We start from the raw sequence: 11,514 nt of genomic DNA on the forward strand, positions 1-11,514 counted from the left end.
TGCTGTACATACTATTCATTAGGGAATATGACAAAGTCCAGCTACATTCTGGGGAGGGACTACCGAGAGCATGAATTCAGGGGGCAAGCGTCACTGGGACTCATAATGAGAATGTTACCTACACAGCTGTCTGCCAGTCTAGGCCCGGGGACAGGGTTACACATGAACACAGGAGGCAACACTAGTAGTGTTGAAAAAGTAATAATAATGATAATGGCAATAATAATAGCACAATAGTTCCATTTATGTCATAGTTGAAAGCGCACAAAGTACTTTCTTAAGATTATTTCTAAGAAATTGAACTTTTGGCAGAACACATTGCCTCAATCTCAAGAGCCCTGAGTGAAACTGAAAATCATGATAAGGTTTCTACACAGCACGCACACCTGCCATCTGGTTGAAAGAGCACTAGTTCTGTTTCTCATTTCATCATTTGCGTGGACAGGCTGCAAGTAGCAGGCTCTGGGGCAGCTATTATGGAAGATTTGCTTAGGGAGACCAGAATGTTCAGTGCCACTGACCTGCAAAGGACCAAAAGTCACTTGCTCCAGGTAGTATTTAAAGAGACAGACACTTATGCTTTATGAATCTTTATACCACTGGTACATTCTGAATTCAGAATTGATTGTATATTCTATGGTCAAGTATGATAGATAGTTATTTTGAGTTGTTAAATATTTAATATTTGCCAGGGTTTTTTTTTCCCCACACAAACTAATTATGTATAAAACCTTTTATTGCCAAAAACTATATGCTGGTAAAACTAGTTAGCATGATAATGACTGCCCCTTCTGAGAGTAGGGTTATGAGGGATCAGGATAAATATTTAATTTTAATGCTTTTTTAAACTCTGTTTGGTTATACAGTAAGCTTTACCCAGGAGCCTTACGAGCCCCTTCACAATAACCAAGTTACACAGAACACGTCACTAGGGCAAAGTATAAATGTCAGAGAAGTTTTTATTGGTACCTATTATGGGTAAAATCATCATCCCAAAAAAAGACATGTTGAAGTCATAACTCCCAAAACCTCAGAAAGAGATTACATTTGGAGATAGTCTTTACAGAAATAATAAGATGAAGACATTAGGGTGGGCCCTAATCCAATATGACAGTGTCATAAAAGGGGGAAATTAGGTTGCAGACACATACACAGGGAGATCACCATGTGAGAATGGAGGTGGAGATGAGAGGGATGCATGTGTAAACCAAGGGATGCCCAAGATCTCCCCTAAACCACCAGATGCTGAGGGGAAGGGAATCTCCCTCTCAGCCTCGAAAGGCACCAACCATGAGACACCTTGATCTCTGACTTCTGGCCATCAATCTTGAACTGGGAGGCAATCATTTGCTCTTGTTTAAGACACTTAGTCTGTGGGACTTTGTTATAGCAGCCCCAGGAAACTAACATGGTACCTCTACTTATTAGCCAGTACCAAAGCTCTGGAATTTTGGGACAATCTCTTTAACACTCTGACTGGTCCTTCCCCTGTTCAAACCTTACAAACTCCATCTATAGAACCCTGGTGTGGACCTCCATCTCATTATGTGGTTTCATTGCCCGAACTGAGAGGAGTAAATCACCCAGGAGCTGGCCTCCAAATGGGTCCTCTTCAACACCTACTCACTTGTGTAATCATACACAGCTTTAACATCTTAAATTCTGTACATATTAAATAACAACATTTCATGTTAAGAGAACCCCAAATGAAGAGATAAATAACCATAGTAAGGTAATTCTAGCCATGCCCTAAGTGACATAAAGAGGAATTGAAAAAAAGAAAACTTTGTGCAGATATTTGCATCTATAACACACAAACGGGACTAAACAAGAAGAAAAAGATAACATACAAAGAAATGTGTTTATTTACTTATTCACTCACTGGAGAAACATATTTTCAGCAAGTATTTTTGACCAGATATCACGCTAGGTATTGAGGGCAGGGAAAGAATTGACAAATTGTAGGTAGAGAACTTCTGGCTCTAGTTTTGTCTCTTTATCATTTAATTTCTAGATGATTTCTCATGCAAAGGAGCTCCCTTGGGCCACTGAAAAGATGTTTGATTCCCTCTGGCCCTGGCTGCTCTAACCCAGGGGCTGCTGCATCAGCTGAAGGAAGTGGAGCCCTGACGTAATGCTTTGGATAGTCCAGTCAAACAAACACTAATCCTACTGAAAAATTATCTTGACTCATTATCCACCTTGATTAAATTTATCAGAGAATGTCTCAGTTCTCTATTTCCTCCACCTACACTAAGCTTTGTTGTAAACTGTTAATATGCTTCTTTAAATCAACTTATAGTGCATTTTCAAAGTTTTTGTTATGAGAGAAAAGTTTCCATGGAGTGTATGCATGTGCCTGTGTGTCCTTGTATACTTGTCCTGCATCCAAAACCTCTACACATGATGCTTCAGAGCAAGAGGTAGGCTGATTTTTTAAAGAGTGCTGAAATAAGTCACCAGAATGCTAACTTACAGTAAATCAGTACCCTCCCACCTGTGACATACCAAAATGCCATAGGCTGGCAGAGAAAAGATAACACACCACAGAAATATGTTGTTTCTTTCTTGTTCTGATTCCTCTGGCGCCCTGATTTTGAACAGCCGGGGCCTGGTGTATTATGCTTTTTGTCTTCATCGAAGCAGCAAGAGATGTAAAAAGAGTAGAGAATGCTAGAAACTGTCAGTGGGAGCAGAGGCAGTGATAAAAATAGAAAAATCCATTCATAGCATGTGGGTCACCAGTCTCAGAATTCCCAAATTGGAGTCGGCTGAGGGAGGGATTCAGGCAAAGCCGATGGCCTTCTCCCCACAATGCCTGGGGGAGGCAGGGCCACCTCTGCTGGTTCCAGCTTTGCAGTCCTCCTGATGAGCTCTCATTTGTTATTTCTGTGGTTTGTTTATTGTGTAAACTCACCCAGAGGATCTGAGCAGGCGACTGGCCGTGCCACCTTACCAAGCCATCGCTTTTTGGGGTCCTCACCCCACCATTACTCCCATTACCTTCCCCCCCTAATTACCTCTCAGCACAATAAGAAGCAGGCAAGTGAAACTGCATCAATTCACAATGGCTCTCAATCTCCCCACTCGTGATAGCCCACCCATGTTCCCTTTCCATCTCAGAGGAAAGGGAATGGAAAAGGAATGTTATACATGTGGAACACCTACTCTGTGCCAGGCATCTATCACCATGACTCAATGTACTGTTACTATGTCCTCAAAGGTTTTTCAGAGTAGTCTGTGCTTGCTAAATGTAATTATCTTCATTACTCTTGCTCCAGGGCAGGCAGCAGATACATAGTGTCCACATCATAGCATCTTTTTTCCCCCAATTTCATCTTCCTGTCTCCCTGCTTTCATGAGTCACAGCACCTGTGACGTCCACACCACCAGTTTCCCAGCACCTGCCCCCAGGGTTTGTACTCTGTGGCTCCTTCACAAGAGCTGTTCCAGGAAAGCAGTGTCTTTACTAGACAGCTGGGGAAGAAAAAGACAGAGAGAAAACCACCTGGAAATGCTAGCCTCTGCCATAAGCAAATTCACTCACACATCCCCCTTTTACAGAAAGTAAATTACTGAAACTCTACGTTCAGGAGAAGCTGATCTGTCTGACTCTAAAATCGTCTAAGGGTCAAATCACATTGTCTGTGGAGTTCTTTTGCAAAGCCCTCTAGAAAATCCCCAACCCTCACTGGTTGGGTGGAAATAGAATCAGACACCAACTTTGGGCTATATATCAACCTCCCAAGTACCACCTTTGTGCAGGGCACATAGCTATGTAAATTATACATATGGCAAGGGATAGCATACTTATTATTTATATTCACTTTATCAGAAATATATTTCAGAAACAGTGTTTTATTGGGTCATTTGTGTGCAGGACAATATTAAACTGTCTGCATACAAAATATTTCCAACATACTAACGTAACAGAAAAAAAAGTGTCTATTTTGATATGCTCCCATTTTTAGCAAATATTTGATATATTTTTAACTATTTTCTGTATATTGTATTGCTTTTTAGATTTGGTATTACATTTAAAGCATTTACCATATTATGTCAATAATAGTCTACCTATACTTCCAGATAATTATAAAGTTTCCATAATCATTAAGCAGCCAACTCAGCATTCTATTCAGTAGATAAATGAATATGATTTTATTACTTTCTATACTATTTTCCTTTTTCATCTAATAAAACACTCTGTTAAACCATTTCTTCATCAAACTTTTTTCTTTCATAATTAGATGTAATACCTTAGGATGCATTCCCAGAAAAGTAATTATTGAATAAAAAAGAATAAATTTACAGAATTACTCTTCAAAATGTGTACCAATCATACTCCCAACTGTGGATGAAAAGCCTACTTCACAGAGCTCTTATCTGTTTTGAATACTATAATTTTAAAAATTTTGCCACTTCGCAAGTCATAAAAAGAAATCGTCCTTCATTGTTTATTTTTATTTATTCAACACATAAATTTAAATATCTTCTCAGATGTTTGGTTATCTGTAGTATTTTTCACTTTTTATATTCAGTAGTCCCCTCTTATCTATGGGGGATACATTCCTAGACCCCCAGTGGATGCCTGAAGCCATGGGTAATACTGAACCCTACATACACTTTTTTCCTATATATACACACCTTTTCACTTAAAGGATGCATTTTACAGCTGCTCTTTGGCGTATTCTAATTGCCAGCATCATCACTCTTTCGCTTTGGGGTTGTTATTTAGTAAAATGATGGTTACTTGAACACAAGTACTGTGATACCTCGGCCGTTGATTTGATAACCTAGAGGGCTGCTGAGTGACTAAAGGGCAGGGTGTGTATACAGTGTGGAGATGCAGGACAGAGGAACCATTCACATCCCAGGGCATACCGAGACGGCGTGAGATTTCATCACGCGACTCAGCACAGCACATAATTGAAAACTTATGAATTGTTTATTTCTGGAATTTTCCATTTAATATTTTTGGACTTGGGTTTACCACTGGTAACTGAAACAGTAGAAAGTGAAACCATGGATAAGGGGGGACTACTGCAATCAGTGACTTCATCCCCATCCCAGGTCTGACTGGAGCATTTAAGAAAAAATTAAAGACTCAATGACTTTTTTAAATGACTCAATGAATTTGCACTTGTGTTGCCTCATCTGTATGGTCACAGAGTGCCCAGGCTGGAGTAACCCCACTCTTCTCTGTGCTCCTACATACACTATATAAATCTCTACTGCATTTGTAACTGAAAACCAGGGCCAGTTACCCACACCAGGACAGCAATTCTTGTGTCCTGGCATCCTGGCATGGGGACCCGCTGGACAGGACTGGGCAGCAGTCATGGGTTAAAACTGGATGAGACTCTCTTCAAGTGAAAACACCCCCTCACAGGTCCAGGGTGTTCAGACTCATGGAGAGATCTTGAAGGCACAGAACACAACTTCCAGGGAGTCACTGGGGACAGTGGTAAGCTAGTCACCACTATTTCTGACACTTGGTTCCCAAACAGTATTGCCAATTCTCTGATCCTACTCCCTTCATCTACCATGGAACTTCTACCATTTTAAGTTGACTTAGTGCCACCCATCACTCTCCAAGTGCCCATGGGTACTGAAAGACTTAGCAATTTTTCCAATAGTTCTCGATAGGGTGTTAAATCTTGTACTATAGACACCTACAGATCAATAGATTTTCTCTTCCCCTGTTGAGCGTGCTGTTCCCACCATGACGTATCACCCTTAAAATCCATATGCATATATCATCTCCTGGTTTCTGTTGAAAATATTGGCCAGACCATGCAGGTCCCTCCCTTAGCAGATGCTGCCCTTCCTAAGTTGGACTGTGCTATGATTTGGAGGAAAAGTAAGGGCAGATTCTGAGTATACTTGGTGGGCATGTCTGCAAGGCAGAGAACACTGGACAATCCTCAAGCAAGACAAGAAGGTCAGCCTTTAACAGGGATGCATCAGTCTTTTCTGCAAGCACAGAAAGCTTAATGGGCGTCTAGGGATTCGAGATTTTCAAGCTCACTGACCTAATTTTCAGGATCCTATTGTTTTGAAATCAGAGTCCTAAGCATGGTACAGCAGATTTATTGGAGTTGAAAATTCACACTTCTCAGAGGCCCACAACCCTGAATACAACAAAATGCTGTCAGATTCTCCATCTCAGCTTCTTTTACCCTCCAGCTAAAGGTAATCTCTTTATATTTTGCCAGAAAGGCTTAGTGAGCTCAGGCTGCTACAACAAAATACCATAGACCAGGTGGTTTAAACAACAAGCATTTATTTCTCATAGGTTTGGAGGTTAGAAGTCAAAGAGCAAGGTGCTGGTAGATTCAGTTCCTGGTGCGAACCCTCTTCCTGACTTATAGATGGTCACCTTCTTCCTATGTCCCCATATGGCAGAAAGAGAACTCTGGTATCTCTTTCTTTTCTCATAAAGGCATTAATCCCATCTGGATCCACTCTCATGGACTCACCTAATTTGGGGGGAGGCAGGGAAGATGGGACCACAAATATTCAGTCCTTAACAGAGGTCCTCTGACTCCCATATTTGCTTTAAATTAATCACTCTTAGCCTTTAATTGTCTTTCTCTAATGCAGGGTTTCTCAATTTTGGCACAATTGACATTTGAGGTCTGATTATTCTTTGTTTTGGGAGACTGTCCTCTGTGCTGTAGGGTGTTTAGCAACATACCTAGACTCTACCCACCAAATGTCAGTCAGTAGCAACTCTCCCCCTTCAGCTGTGACAACCAAAAAGTTTCCTTATATTGTCAAATACCCTCTTGGGAGCAAAATACACCCTTGATGGAAACAAAATACAACCTTAGTGGGAACTATTAGTCTAATATATCAATAGACCTCAACAAGAAACAAAGGGTTCCACAGTTCTTAGAATTACTAGTCCCTGGAGTTTCTAAAATACCTAAGACAGTGCATCTGCTTATGAATGCCTGTTCACAACCCCAGGCTAGACTACCTGCTGTGGAGATTTTCACAAGTGCAGCCCTACTGCATGCCCAGAGGCTCTCTATGCTCTGAGTACTGTGAGTGATGCATCTAGCAGCTGTCCCACAGCTTTCTTGGGCTGCCCTTGGCTCTGACTCTTACAGGTCAAGCCCTAAGAAGCTGACACTCAGACACATATTTATGTCCATAAAGTATACTGGGGAGACTAGTTGGGAATAGCACCCACTAGGGAGTCAGGAAGCAGGATTGTGCAGAAGTTGAACTGCGACACAGTTGCAACCAACAGTTCATGATCTTACGGGACAGTTTGGAACTGGAATGGTTCTTGATAGTTATTGGAAATTAAGAACAAGGGGCTGAGATTTTATATGTTTGCATTGGCCCGTCACACAGATACAACAGGCTGAATGTTTGTGCCCCCAAATCCATATGTTGAAACCCTAACCTTCAGTGTGATGGTATTGGGGGCTGGGGCTTTAGTCATAAGGGTGGAGTCCTCCCTCATTCTGTTTCTGCTGCGTGAGGACAGAGCAAGAAGGCAGCAGTCTGAAACCAAGAAGAGGGTCCCTACCAGAACCCTACCTTCTTGGCACCCTGATCTCAGACTTTCAGTCTCCAGAAGTATAAGGAATAAAAGTTTCTTACTTAAACATCCTATCATATTTTTGTTATAGCAGCCAGAATAGAGTAAGACAAGAGGCTACATGGGAAAAAGCTAAAATCTAGGCAAAGCAGTCCCTCCAGCTGAGCGACTCCAGAGAAATGAGTCCCTTATTCTGCAGGGGTGATCTGGACATCCATCACCTGTACATCGAATTATATCAGCTCTGTCAAAATAAAACTATTCAGGTGACTCTTCAGCTCTCTTTCTCAGAGCCTCTGAGTGTGGCAGGGGGTGTGCTTCCTCACCTCGGGCTCTCAACCCCCAGTGCGATCTCGGGCCCGCATCCAACTCAATTTATGTTTCTTTCATGAATAAGTGAATAAACCTATTAACAGCATGTGGGGTTTTTTTTTCAAGTAAAATAAAACAACTCCGTACGTATTTACAAAGGCTAATTATGAAAGATGAAAAACATGTTTTCTCTTTTTGTAAAGTCTCTCCTGCGCTTCGAGGCCCGTTTGGCATCTTTCCTTTCTAGACAGGGCTCCCTCTGTGCTTGGACTAATTCACTGCGGAGTACAGGGCCACGCAGGAAGGTCTCTTCCACACTGCTCTGTGCATTTTAGTTGTGTCTTGGGACAGATTCCTTTGGCACCATATGCCAGATGCAACTGTGAATTAGACTTAAAGGTACAGCAAGAACACATTGTCTAATCAATTAACATTTAAAGGCTCTCTGAAGGAGAAATCACTGGGCAGACAATGTGACACAAGAATATGTAAATGATTAAACTTCAGATTTGGGGAATTTAAAATATTTTAATGGGCACCCAAACTTGTGTCTGGGGTATATCTGTTCACTGGAGCCTTAGGCTTGTGGGACATTAGTAGCAAGTGCTGGAAATCAGCCCGTTTCCAGTTCAGGTTGGAAGACTTGAACTACTCAAAGTCAGTCCCAAAGAATGTATTTTTATTACTTATTAAACTGTTGGCCTGTTTTCTCTTACCAAAAATCCTTCCTGTAAGAAAATGGAAACATTATGATAATGAGCACTCCGTGCTCTGTGATGATACCAGGAGAAAGGCAGTAAGAACCATGATCAAAGCACACAGGGTCTCACTCTCATAATGTTTCCTGCAGAATTTCACCCTTCTGAATTTGTTCTCACCAAAACAACAGTGTTGGTAAGTAATGAAAAGATACATATTAAGGAACATAATGTGAGTGACTGAAAAGTTTCCAATTGTATAAAAAAAGCATGTTTGTTTTTTATTTGGGTGCCAACTAGCTGTCTACTCTATGAATCTAGCTGCATTATGGCCACAGCTTTTCAGTTCACAGTATGGGCAGTAGAAGAAACAATGATTCAGGCCTTAGCAAATGCCCTACCACTGTTTCTGCCTTGGTGTCATGTAATCTCCAGACTTTAACATGCACATAAACTTTGTTGCTACTTTCCCACTTTCTAGGGATGTGGCAATCTAACCTCTTTCCATACTACCTATGGAAATACCTGTAGATGGTATTGACATTGCGGGATCAAATGACATTGTCGGGATCATGAAAATCTCTAATAACGTTCTATTCCTGTTGCATGTGCCAACTAAATACCATATGGTCTGATGGTAGATGCACCTGGTGAAAAATGCAAGAGCTGTGGAAAAGTATCCTGTCAGAATCATCTAACTGCATGTTCATTGGCAGTGTGAAGAGGAAAATAAGGCCAGTTATCTTGTTGATGCAAAAAGAACCAATCTCTCTTTTTATTTCAGAGTATACCACCTCAGTTCTCTACCTGGCTTTGTTTTGGGTAACTTCTGAAAGAAAGGGGCATTATTTTTCATTCTTCTTCCCGACATGCAGAGTAGTAATATTTAATGGTCCATCTTGAGAAAAAAGTTCACGAACGTTTTGAAACTGCACATGAATGCTACAGGTGGGATTCAATAGTACATAAAACAGATAAAAAAAACCCCACTTTATTCTCCTTTAAAATCAAGAAAGGTCAGAAGGGTTATTGCCATCATTAGTTCAATTATAGACTCTACACTGACACCAACAAACAATATAATTAGATAAAAATGAGTAATATATTTTAGCTGAAGGAGGTTTCTAAAAAATAAGAATTCCCATCACCTGCTAAGTCTTTATGCACCCCTTTAACCAGGAGAAGGGGAAAGACCCTGGAGGCTCCTGCTGCTTTCAATGGAATAAAAGAGTTGTGTTGTTTTCCTTGGTTAAAAATGCCCGTTGAGATAACAATAAGTCTTTGATACTGGACAGCGATATTGATCTGGGTGCATCTGTCTCTCTCAGCAGCTGAAAATGACACCACATGTGACTTCCTGTCACTAAAGCCCAACAGACTTTGCTGGGGCTGGGCTCAGCGGGTCCAGCTCTGCTCCCATCAGCACCTTGGCAGCCAGGCCTCGTCTTGCCTTTCAGCGGATATGCCTGGAGCTCAGTTGCACAGTGCTGTAAACAACTTGTGTACCTCCTTCCAAGGGTAATTTGCTTTCATTTCCATTGGCTGCTGTAGCATAAACAGAACATTCAAAAAAAAAGTAAAAATTTTACAAAATAAGCAATCAGAAGGAAAACAACCTTCAAGGAGAGCAGCCTTTCTAAAGTTTTGCTCCTCAGAGTTAATGATATGACTTATACCTGTTGTTTTCATTTCCAACCAACAGTACTATAGTTGTACAGAATACCTTATAGCTTAAAGAAAAATAAAAAACTCTCAACCCTATTTGTATATGTACACTGGAAGGAGAAGTCAATCAGTTTGAAAGGTACCCTGATTTTGCAATCTCATATCTAGTCCTGGGCAGGTAAAATCCTGGCATTAAATTTTTATTTGGTTGTACCTGAGCAACATATCTTTAGCAACACAATGGTCCTTGAAGAAATTCATATCATTAATAATGGTTCCTTTCAGCCAGTGATTTCAAAATATTTTGCAAATGTTAAATGAATATCTTAGGTTCAATTAGAAAGTGAAATGATTAAGGTTGAGAATATAATTAAAAGACATAAATCTGAATTATGCTTTATATTCTCTATATTTTAATATGTGATGATATGCATGTTTCTTTCTAGATGAATCATTTATATTGTGTATTTATACAATGGTGGTAATGGCAAGATAAGAAAGTAAAGAGAAAAAGAACAATAGAAACAAAAGTTACACTCATCTTTGAAGTCTAAATTATAGAAGCATAGAGCTAAAAGAGACCTCAAAGATAATCTTCTTCATGAGCTGCTTGTATTTTGTAGCCAAGAGATGTCTGGCACTGTTGTGGGTTGAACTGTGTACTCCTAATAATACACTAATCCCCGTCTAAGTAACCTTATTTAGAAATGAGACTTTTGTAGATACAGTGCAGTTAACATGAGGTAGTAGGGTAGGCCTTACAAGCCAGTGATCTGTATCCTTATAAGAAAAGGAAAATAAATACATAGGAATACACACAAACCTAATAGTGGAGACAAAGATTGGAGCGATGCACCTACAAGCCAAGGAATGGCAGACACTGCAGGCAACACTGGAGGCTAAGAGAAAGGCCTGGAACAGGTTTTCCCTTAGATCCTTTAGAGGGAACATGGCCTTGCTGACCCTTGGATTTCAGATTTATGGTCTTCCAAACAGTGAAAAACACCATTTCTGTTATTTTAAGTGACCTAGTTTTCAACAATCTGTTACAGAAGCTCTGGGACACTCACAAGGAACCAGGGAATTAGGCAGAACCCAGCCGGTATCCTACAGAACTCCATTAGAGTAGGCCTAAGTATGTCTCTATGCTCAAACAATTCTGCAGAAATGCAAATTATTCTACCCAGGGTTCCCAGAAAAAAATATTTCTACCTTAGTGTGAGTTACCATAAAAGCAGAATTTGAGTCAAAGATTTGAATAGAAGTAGTTAATGTGTGAGGCAA

The sequence above is a fragment of the Pteronotus mesoamericanus genome, unplaced genomic scaffold (genome assembly GCF_021234165.1).
Source record: "Pteronotus mesoamericanus isolate MK-2021 breed Mesoamerican mustached bat unplaced genomic scaffold, CSHL_Meso_final contig_26, whole genome shotgun sequence".
Lineage (NCBI taxonomy): Eukaryota > Metazoa > Chordata > Mammalia > Chiroptera > Mormoopidae > Pteronotus > Pteronotus mesoamericanus.